Source organism: Hirundo rustica, chromosome 4 (assembly GCF_015227805.2).
Source record: "Hirundo rustica isolate bHirRus1 chromosome 4, bHirRus1.pri.v3, whole genome shotgun sequence".
NCBI classification, from domain to species: Eukaryota; Metazoa; Chordata; class Aves; order Passeriformes; family Hirundinidae; genus Hirundo; species Hirundo rustica.
Window position 1 is genome coordinate 69,599,056 of NC_053453.1, and position 11,942 is coordinate 69,610,997.

Here is an 11,942-nt window from a genome sequence, read left to right on the forward strand (position 1 = left end):
GTAGCAGGTATTGTAGATGATTTAGTGAGATGGTTTGCTCATAAGTACTTGTTATATTATCTGCTTATCTGCACCTGTGATGGTCAGGAATAAATGGTAGATAAATGTCTACTTTGAAGGAACAAAGTTTAAAAGTGTTTATGAAGCCAAGCTACAAAATAAGGAAATAAGGATAAAATAAGGAAATCTGACTTTTTCTATCTTATCTGAACATTATTTCATATTTTCCTAAACAGAATGTTTACATTTCGCAGGAATTTAAGGACTTGAGAAGTTTTCAAGGACCTGTGAATTTGTACTTTCAGAACAAGTCAATGTTCAATATACCTGAGCTTCACAGACTTCATCCCAACCAAGTATTTCCAAAAGCTCTTACAAGGAAATGGGGCTTTACCTTCTTTTTGAAGTACCTATTTACACCAGGCCTTTCAAGTCTTATCAAATTTAAACCATAAACCATAAATGAAATCATAAGTCACAAAATTTAGGCTATATCTCTGACACTAGAATGCTTGCCAGATGACGTGAATAATGAAGGTCCCAGTGAATTTTATCGCAGCAGTTTGGAAAAAACCCAGAGACCACTGCTTCCTCCAGCAGGATCCATCTTTATTACACACACTCAGTATTTATGTGTTTCTACCATGGGCAAGTTTAAGGAAAGGCTTGGGAAAGCAAAGGAGGAAAGACGAAACAGCCACACACCACCAAGCACTCATCAGAGAAGAGTCTCTGCCCTTACTGGCCTCAAATGTGCCACCTCCCAGCGGTCTGGGAAGGAAAGGAAAAAACATTGACACATGGTGCATATGGCTCCAGTCGTTCCTCTGGGATGCACCTTTCCCAAGAGAACAGAAAGCCTCATCAAAGTCAAGATAAACAGCGACACGCCTGAGCCATGATTTTACACAGGCAGCAAGGGCCTAGTTTTGTAAGGTTTTACCTAAACACAACAAATTTATAGAAGGAAAAAAGCCATCTCCTTCAGCACCTGTTTGAAGGGGAAAAAAAAAAATACAATCCTTCAATAGATCGCGTGGGACAAAACACAATTTCTCCTTCATACTAATAGTTAATGCTATAGTTAGTAGTGGCTCAGTCTAGAGAGGGCAGATTTAAATCTCCCCTGAAACCTGCTGAAAAACATCTGGCTTTTGAACAGCAAAGTTACTTTACAAGTGAGAGCAACTGTGACAGTGTTATAACACATACAAATGTTTAATGCAAAAAGTTAGTGTGAAGGTAGAAATTATTTACATGGAATCAAAGAATAAGGGAAACGGGGAAGAAGACGTCTGCCTCGTTTTCAGCTTATTGTTGTTCCCCTGGAGCAACAATTAGAAAGTTTCCAGTTAGGAGGCAAACTTAGTTTAGCACTCCCAGAAACTGATTTCCTGTTGACCACAGCATTCGCTCTTTTTGGGAGATGGCATGATCTCCTTAACAGTGCTCCATCCCAGGTATCACTGTTTCTAGTAAAGTGATTTAGTGCCTTCTCCAACCCCATCCCACCAGAAAGGTAATAAAAACAAACAAACAACTAAAAGAAGCCCTGAAAAGACCCAAACAACGACTCCTTTATCAATAATAGAAATCTGGAAGTATTTTACAAAATATCGGAGGCTGTATTCCTCCAGAGGCGAGGTTATTACCTACTGACGTCCCTAAAGAATTATTACTTCAGCGGAAAACGAAGGCAGTCACAGAAGTGCCTGGTAATGAACTCCCATCTACAGTGAGCCCAAACAAAGGCAAGAGATTCCTCCAACATTTGTCAAGGCACACGCATCTTTAACGCCTATTCTCTTTGTTCACTCAGCTGTCAGATATGTTCTTCTTCAAATGTAAATAGTGTGGTTTCTCTTCATTTTTTCCGCCGATGTTCTTGCCTTTCACTGATATTCTTTGTTACTGTCTTGACACAGCTCACCGTGTAACATCAGCCTGCAATTTACATTTTGATAGGATGAGAATTCTGTGTAAAGCCAGTATCTGCTAAGGGGTATCAGATACAAAACCAGGTAAAGGGCTTTCAGGAGATTATTTTATTATTTATAATACTGCAGGAAATTTGCTACAGAATCTATGAACACAACAATACATGAGCTGAGTGCATAATGTACTCATGAAAAATGCTTTCAAAACATTCTCCTTGTCTTCCCCTAGGTTGTCTGCACAAAATAGTATTTTTTTGTCAGTGTATTCCCTACCCAATGTCTACCAAACCCCAAGTCTGTATTTCTCATTATCGGTTGGTTTCAGCTATTTGGCATAGTTTTCTTTTCCTATTCTTTACTGACCTGCCATTCTTTGCTGGCAATACATCAGTGAAAATCAGCAAATAGACACTGAGACTGACAGCGAGAGCACACACAGAGCTCTGGTTCTTTGGGCCTCTCTCTGCTGAAATAATTTGACAACTTAAAAAAAAAAAAAAACAAAGAATTTGAATGCTGATGCCCCACAAGTTGGTAAATTAATATTTAAAATTAAAGGATTATTGGTTTGAAAAGTTCAATGCAAGTTTACTGTTGGGGTTTAGGATTCTTCCTTTCGTTTCTTTCTCTCCGGGAATTTTCCCCTATACGTGTTGCTAGGAGACAATAACCTGGTACTTAAGAGAGACGAGAGTTGCCACAGCTCCGGGGAGGGATGCAGCAGGCTACTCTCTCTTTTTACCTGGGGGTTTCTCCAGGAAGGGCAGAGGTACCACGACATGGGCAAAAGGGGCTGGGAGCATCTGCCAGCTCTCTCTTGTGCTCTCAGCACTGGGAGAGGGCAGAGGCTGCCATCGCTGTGCGGACAATTCGCCACCACTGCCAGGTTCCATCTCCTGCTGCCTTCGTTTTGTCCTGAGCGGAGTTCTGCTCGTAAGAGCGACGCTTGAACTGGGGCCGTATTAACACCTGCCCTCACCAAAGAACCCCTCAGCATCTGCTCGGGTACCTCAGGGAAAACCCGGGGATCCCTGAGCCACTTTTCCCCCCAAGCAAGTGAGAGGAATGACAGATTTGTCTTTACAAACAAGTTCTGGGTCTTGCTGGTTGATAAAACCAACACTGAGAGATAAGAGAAACAATGGGAAGGATTCCATTGATTGATGAATGGAAAAGAAGATACTCGCCTAAATGAAACTGAATATTGAAAGATGAAAGTAACAATGGGGAAAACCCATAAATCCCATAAGAATTAAAAATTTGGGGGGGTTATACATTAAAAGGGGAATCTCAGGTCTTAGGCATTTCAGGAAGTCTGTACCTCTCAAGTACCTCAGCCAACGGGGAAAGAGAGAGAGAAAAATGCAGCCAGGAAATCAGGATAAAAAGGAGGCTGCGTCCTCCAAAAGTTTGAGAGACTCCAGGGGAAACGCCCAATGGCCTCTCCCTTCATTTGAATAAAATAAAAGAACTCTGGCTCTTTTTTGGACATAGACCTCTGGTGTTCATGGATTAATTTTCCTAATAGGGGCCTCTCTCTGCTGTGTTCGGGAGCCAGGTGCCACTGCCCAGCTCTGCCGTTCCTTCGGCACTGCTCCGGGTTTTTCACTACACTGTAACCCCCGCACCCCCCGCCTGCCGGGATATCCTGCAGTTCCAGTTAAAGCTGAGGGGTTTCTCATAAATCTTGTCTATCACCCAAGGTTTTTGCTCATTCCTGCCCTTCCAGCTTGCCACTTCTTCTTAGTTTTTTTCTCCAAGATTCAGGTGGTTTTAGAGTCTTTTTGCCCTCTGCAAAGCTCTGAGCCAAACGCAAGAAAGAGACGGAGTCTTCAGGTTCTGATTTTTCAAGGCTGCATGCTTCATTTATTGTTTCTTATCTTACAATTTTCTCAGTGCCCCACAAAGGTCTGTGCAGCTGCTCGGGCATCTGGCGGCTCCTCGACTCCTCCCGGACTGGGCTGTCGCTATCTTTTATACTAATTGCTACATATTCTTTATTTATCATTATTTGACAATACCTATCACTTATACTAAACAGGTCATCCCTGCTTTGACCCAATCTCTTTAAACTACTTTGTGCCACTGTCACTGCTGAAAATAGTGTGAGGGAAGAAGAAAGAAGAAGCAGGAGACAATGCCCCAAATCCTCCATCTTGCCCCCATTCACTTCAATACTAAAAACCTAAACCTACTGTTTTTTCACCCTGTGATAAGCTAAACTACTATGTTTCACACTCTTGTGGCTTGCAATCCTTCCCGCAGTGCAGGAAGCCTTTCCCATGGACTGAGATCAAAGCCAACGTCCCTCTGGGCTCTGGGCCAGGGTCCCAGACCCCCCTGTCCAGGTCTCTGACCCTCCAGGGCAGCCAAAGAAATGCCCTGGACTCCAACAGCTTCTGAGAGTCCTGCTGGGGTACAGGGATCAGCTGTCCATGAGGATTTGTAACGCAAAGCCCCTTTCCCATCCCTTCCCTTCCCGCCTTGGCCAAGCCACCATTACTGCGTGATCCCCGAGCTCTGGCCACAGCGCCCCCTGCAGCACTGGAGGAATCACCGCACCTCCCCTGACCGGCTGGGAGCCAGCAGCGCCCCTGCTGGCTGTGAGTGGAACTGCACCAATGGGGAAATGGTTTAAAGAGCAGGAAGAGACTGTTCATTGGGTTTTCTGTTCTTGTTTTTTGTTGCTGCCATTGTTGTTGTTTCTTTGCCTAGTTACACATACATATACTAGTAAAAAACTGTTTATCCTTTTCCCATATCTTTGCCTGAAAGCCCCTTAATTTCCAAGTTATAATAGTTCGGAGAGGGGGGTAGTATATTCTCCATTCCTGCTTTCCTTGGCAGACACCTGCCTTTCAAACCAAGATAGTTACAAAAGTTTATGCTACTATGCCTGGATATTTCAATCAAATTTAAAAGCATTATAGCTATTCTTCACTGGAACTATACAAATCGATGACCTTATCATTGAGCACAGAAAAATATCATGCTAATATTTAGAAATATTCCTGCAACTGTTTAGCATTTATTGTGTGCACAAAATTTAACACTGTTCGGGTTCTTACATGTTATATTGACACTTCTGTTCTTTCAGAATTAATAAAATCAGTTAAACATTCATAATTGTTAAAACCACCAGTTCTCCATAAAAAATAACACTGTGCTATGTAGTATCATTACTCTGTCCCAGAAATAATACAAGAACTTTCATGGTTTTAAGGCTAACATGAAAAACTATTATGTTAAAATGCAAGAGAAAAAGTAAAAAACAAAATTCATGTGTCAATGTGCATTCATATGTCAATTTGGATTGAATTCATATTCAATCCAAATACTTTATTCTTTCTGTATCACATTAGTGTAGGGGTTTTTGAACCTCTTTTCATAGAATGATCAGAGAAGGAGCACACAGAAAGGTTAATTCCGCAATGGATTGAGACACAGCCTTGAAAATCAGAAAGAAAGGAGAACTCTCTCCCTGTCAAGAGCATAGGTACTCTAGCCCACCTAATTCTACACTGATCAAACAGTGCTGATTTCTCTGAAAGCAATTTTCTACTGCGCTCATCCACTCCATTTCAACTTGGAAAACAAGTGAGCAGTATTTACTCAGTGGTGCTATATATTGTCCTACTTAGAAGCCCAAGTTCATGCAGTTGGGTCTTTTCAGTGTTTATTCCAGGATCATAGAATCACACACTAGTGTGGGTTGGTTAAAATCACCTCATCCCACCCCTTGCCATGGGCAGGGGACATCCTCCACTAGACTGGGTTGCTGCAAGCCCTATCCAACCTGGCCTTGGACACTTCCAGGGATGGGGCAGCCAGAGCTTCTCTTTGCGAGAGCCTCACCACCCTCACAGAGAGGAATTTCTCTCACTGATATCTAACGTAATTTCCTCCTCATATCCCATCTACTACTGCTTTCTGTCGGTTTGTAGGTTGCCATGATGACGCTCACCTGATGAAACATTTTTCTACAGTATACCGTATGTCCAACCTCAAAGTACATTGCACCTTGCCTACCTCTATAATGCTTGTGGTCACAGTTGCAGAACTGGAGCAGGTAAGGAAACCTTAAACCCTGACTCCCCATCACCAGTTTTCCTCTACTGGAAAACCTGTGACACTGTCATTTCACTGACCACAATACATGAGCATAATCTCTTCCCTGTACCCCCTGCCATACCTTTTCTGCTGGAAGGAGTCAAAAATTTATTTATGAGAAAGAATTAAGCATGTCACAGTGAAATAGAGTATTTCCCTACTGCATATAAATATCTGCATGTATCAGCCATTCCCAGTCATGAAAGGAATAAAGTAAAGGGACTGTTTTTAGCCACTACTAGCAAAAAGGTGTCGGAAATACTTTTTTGTTGTCAGAAACAGTGCAGATATTTTCTTAGCACATACACTTGCTCATCTGGCACAGTACAAGCACATGAGATAAAAAAAGAGTGCCTAATGTATAACCAGTTGACAGAAAGCCTTATGTTATCTTGCTGTATCATTAGGACAAAATTATCTCAACATGGATAAGTGGTTGCAATAAATATATGACACCATTTTTTGGATTCAGCATAACTGGTTATTGACTAAACAAAAATTAATATAATGTAATCATAATAAACACTAATGATCAGTCATCTATGGAATTTGCTCTCCAAATTAATATACTGTAGTTCACACTAATGTGGCAGAATTATGTTTAACTAGCTTCCACCCCAAGGGATTACATACTTTCAGTTGCAGACAAGTATATTTTTAAGATTGTGGGTTTTAATTGAATTCCTCTGACAAGTTATTGGACAAAGGGTTGGTGTATTGTGATAAAAAGGGTTCTTTTAATTGCATAATTATTCACTGGGGATTCCTCTGGGTGGAATAAATTAGAGCTTTTAAAATAAATTCTTGTTCTTCTTATATCTATGCAACACATGTCAAGGTTTCTAGTTCTTGCCAAAATACCCAGGTTTACCATCAACCCTTCCACCTCCAAGCTGCACAAAACAAAACAGTACTGTAAAGTACCAGAGTCCCAAAAGCCATTTTATATGGTGATCATATAGCCCATGTTTAGCTATAAATCTCAATTCAAGATCAACTTAAATGATAACAACACCTGTCATCCCACTGTTTCTTCATTTGCAGTAGACTGTTTCTTATCTAAGACTGTTTCTTAACTGAAGACCCAGCTAGCTGTTGGTTTGCCCAAACCAATTATTTCTCCATTAACTCACAACTATTAAGATGAAATATTTGCAAGCAGGATAGTTTGTTATGTTATGATAGCTTACTGTGCAGGAAATGTAATGCTGTAAAGCATGGAAGTGTTTTACTACAAGAGTTCAATGCACAGTGTCCATTGAGCTGAAGGGCAGCCAGTGAGTGTTTCGGATAACTCAGTGATTGTTCTGCTGGGGTCAAAGAGCTCAGGAGGGCCCAAACCAGTTCATGTCTTCAATACCAGCCATATAATCCAGCAGCAACAAAAGCTGCCTCAACTTTAACTCTGAAACCAAATCCTTCCATAATGCAGTCCACCTCAATTTTCCCACATCAGTGCATCCCATCCTCAGAATCTTGATATTTCAAATCACATCCCCTACTAGGTTTTTATAGATGGTTTGAAATTAAAACCGAAGAAAAATTCAAAAACAATTTTACATTTCACAGAATGCCAGAATGGTTTGGGTTGGAAAGGACATTAAAGCTCGTCTCACGCCATGGGCAGGGACACCTTCCACTAGACCAAGTTGCTCCAAGCCCCATCCAACACTTCACCACTTGAACACTTCCAGGGGTATGGCAGACACAGCTTCTCTGGGTAACCTGTGCTAAGGCCTCACCACCCTCACAGGAAAAAACTTCTTAACATCCAACCTAAACCTACCCTCTGTCAGGTTGAACACATTCTCCCCCTGTCCTGTCACTCCAGGCCCTCCTAAATAATCTCTCTCTCTCTTTCTTGTTGCCTCCTTCAGGTTCTGGAAGGCCACAATAAGTTCAGCCCAAAACTTCTCCAGGCTGAACAAATTTAATTCCCTCAGCCTTTCCTCATGGGAGAGGTGCTCCGCTCCTTGGATCAACTTGGTGCCTCCTCTGGACTCACTCCAGCAGCTCCATGTCCTTCCTGTGCTGGCACCCCAGAGCTGGAGGCCACTGCTGGTGGGATTTCACAAGCAAGTGGCTTCCACAGTCTGGGACAGCTTCTAAAAGTGGAAGCTCACCTGACATTACAGACTTTCATTAGTAACATCGACAAAAACAGAGAGTAAGATTGAGACAGAGAATCCCATGAAACTCCTGGCTTTTCCCATCGCTTCAGGTCTTCTATATATTTAGTATGTGTAAACACATGAAAGATTTTGTATATAGCAAACATAATAATTTTGTGCCTTTCTTCTTCCTCGCGTGATAGATTTAGATAGTGAACAATAGTGGGAAAGACGTGTAGACTCTGTGAAAAAAACCACTTTAGTCTCGCCTGTTTCTTGTATGGCAGATAATACACTCTTTCATAATAATTCAATGCCTTCTTAAAATTAAGAACAGACTCATTACATTTATATTCTGAATCTTTAGCTCTTCTTAGCAATGTGATAAAAGATACCATGGAGTATTTCAAGATGGAGCATCCAATACACTGGATTCACATTAACGTGCATTCAGTGATCTTATATTCAGTGGTGTAACAAATAATATGTAATCAGTTTCCTTTAACATTCATACAGAGGTGGCTCTACAGCTTTTTAGCTGGTAGGCATATTTGGAAAAATTTTAGTAAACACGTGTATGAGAGGGCAACATCAGGAAAAACAGGGAAAAAACTACCTATTTCCTTGTAAATAACCTTTAAATTTTTTCCTGTGCATCCCTTTTCGCACCTAGTCCAAGCCTCCGTACTCATCAGCGTGAGCCTGGGATGGCTCAGTAAAACCCCAGTGAGAATTCTGTAAGGAGCTTAAGGATCTGTTTAAATTTTGGGGGGTGGTTTTGAAGTGTTTATCTGCAGAGACTTTGAATATGATGTACATTGTTACACGTTCTCTTCAGTGGGCTATGCTGTCACCATGTCTCACTGTGTCAGGGGATGTCACCCTATGTCACAGAACAACTGGGCTCTCCTTGAAGCTCTGATATTCACCTTTATCACCATGATCCTGCAGCATCATGTCAAGTATTCCCTGACGGTTTTGTCACCCACATGGAAGAGGCAGCCCAAAGTCTTCTACAGGTTAATTTCAAAGTTATAAAAAAACTAGTGAAATACAATTACTGAACAATTCATCTGAAAAAAATCTCAGATTTAAAACCTATGAAAAATAATACTCACTCAGCTTTGAACACAATGCCTTCATGTCTCTGCGCATATTCATTTTTTAAAAAAATGTTTAAAGTTCAGAGAGGAGTACAAAAAGCATGTTTTAGAAATTTCCCCTGGCCGTACTACTATCAAATATTTATTCCATCCAGAAGAACTAAAAATACAGCTTATATCTCCCCATGCTTATTTACTTTTTGAATTCCTGCTGTAACAATGAAAAAAAAAAAAAAAATCACACAAGGAACTCTGTTTCATTTCTCTTAATGAAGTTACACCTAGCATTACTGTGTATTTTCATCTGAAGATATTGGAATAAATTATCTGTGTCAAAACAACTTTAAAAAGTAATTTATTTGGTTACAGAAACATCAGTGACTGACTGTGATCTACTCAGAGAACTCTTATCAAACTCCTTGTTTAGAGGCTAAAATAGCATGCCCTTTCAAACAGCATCCTGAAGGTCTATAGCACCTCAGTGGCCAATATCACACTTAGATGCCAAAAAACCTCCAAAATCAGGGGTCACACCTCCTGGGGAGAGACTTTGATGCCTGAAATAAGGCTCCTCCCTTCAGTGACCCTGATCCAGGCTGGAGATTCCAGTCCTTAGGAGAAGCTGAGCCATCATTGAGCTCAGAGAGTAACAGGCCAGTAGCTCACCGGTTTTAAAAAGAAAAGGAAAGCCAAATCTCCAGCAAGGACATCAGTACCAAATAATGCAGTGAGGACGGGAATCCTGGCTGTCCTTTCAGCTGCCCCTGTGGGAAAGGAAAAGGAATCCAACCGAGAATGGGCTGCTTCCCTGCTGTGAAAGTGTGGGAGGAGGCTTGATCTCTTTTGTCCGGCCTTGAACGGTTTCAGCCTGTTGGTGGATTTCCACCAGGGTGTCTTGGGAAGGGGGGCTGGATGGCAGGAATTGCAGGAATGCTAAGGCAGCAAACAAGAGGAACCGGTTTTAGTATGTACTCGCAGCCTACCACAGCTCCCCCAGGAGTTAAATCAGCCTTAAGTAAACTCTGTGTCACCTTCTGCCTGGAAAACTTGTGACAAAGCAGCGGAGTCATTGCTCAGACCTCTGGAAATGTTCCATATACAACACCAATCCAGCTCCTTATGCATACACGCAACAATATGGATTTTAACTACATGCCAAATATATGATGCAACACATATAGACAGAGTGCTGAAAAGTGAACTAATTACATATAAATATCTATCATAGTGGGGGTGAAGAGAAAACATTTTCAAGCGACTGGTAACAAAGAGGTGGAAATAGAACCCTGAAAACACAGCACACCAATACATTGCTGGAGATATTTTTCAAAAGCTATTTTATGGCTTAGGAGTGTTCAGTCTCACGATGCACAACTTGTACCACATCCAGGCAACCAGGGAATGCTTACTGCAATTGTCACCCCATCTTCTCTTGTCAGTGTAATAATACAAGCTCAAATTTTGCAAGAGGAATAATATGCAGAAACTTTTTGTCCCACACAGCTCTCCTACAAAGTGGGAATACCCACGAGAGTGCAAATTCACCTAGCCACAATCAAACCCCCCAAACATGTTCTCAATGTGCAGAATCCCGTTCAGCTGTCGTATCCTTGAGCAAAAAACCACAACTCCATTCTCGAGCAGAAATGTACACATCGGTGTGAAGTAATAGCCTCATATAACATCTACTACGGTATCAATCTTTCCTGTTATGACCTTTGAACCCTATTATGGTGAGAAACAGTCATCATGAAGGTGTCCTGCAGAAGGAACACACCTAGCCGTGCCACCGCCAGGTGAGCCCGCTGAAGCCGCTCCCCGATGGGACAAAACGTGGGTCGGATCCCAGACCACCCAAAGGGTTGGTTCTCCTTTAGAGAGGACCCTTCACATCCAAAAAAAACCCCGGTGACTTAGGGTAAAAGGTCAGCCCGGCAGGTCGCCAAAACGAGGAGCACAAAGCGCTTGGTGCGGCGCATCCCTGCAGAGATCCGTGTATCCACACCCGTCTCCGAAATGCTCTCTGCAGGAGCCCCCGGGATCCCGCCGCCCCCGCGCCCCTCCCAGCCCCTCTCCCTCTAGGAACCCCGTCGGATTTGGCCTTTTTCCTTTTACCTTTCGGCAGAGGTGCGGCTCTCCGAGCGCCGGCCGCCGGGCGCCGGAGCAGAGCCCGGCCCGGCCTTTCGCTTTCGCTTCCCGGGGCGGCGGCGGAAGGCGGCGGGGGTCGGTCCCCCGCCCTCCGTGCTGCTCCGGCCGGGAAACCCGAGAGGAGGGAGCGGGGATTAACCTCCTCTTACCGCCTCTCGACTGTTCACGGGGGAGGAGGGGGGAAATAAACAGCGATTTTTTGCAGCATCGCCACCTGACCGCAGCGGGGAGATGAGCGCAGGGACACAGAGCCCCGGGGTCCCACCGCGGATCGCTCATCCCGGGAGGATGCTGCCGGGTTAGCTGGCATTGCCCCGTCAGTCCCAGGAGTTAGTTGCCAGCCTGTGCGAAAAAAAGAGACATTTACCCTTTTCCCTGTACCATTCTGCACAGGTGTGTGACTCCAGTAGCTCCTCCCGGTCTACTCGTGTTCCCCACACGGTTAGGACAGGTCCAAAGCATCGTCATCATCCTGGCAAAAGGCTCCAAGTTTTTCCTCTGTCCCACAGTTTCACCAGTGTGATGCTGTTTTC

The 11,942-nt window shown here is 43.0% G+C and overlaps 1 protein-coding gene across 2 annotated transcripts in view; it reads right to left on the minus strand.

Annotated features, from left to right (window-relative positions):
• The window catches only part of ARHGAP8 (Rho GTPase activating protein 8), a 58,277-nt gene extending 46,817 nt beyond the window's left edge, over positions 1-11,460 (minus strand). The window contains exon 1 of one of the 2 annotated variants that reach the window (XM_040063068.2): positions 11,377-11,460. The gene's annotated coding sequence lies outside the window, so the exon portion shown is untranslated. The remainder of the gene's footprint in view (positions 1-11,376) is intronic. The other variant, XM_040063069.2, reaches the window with a different exon arrangement.
• Positions 11,461-11,942: the final 482 nt, after the last annotated feature.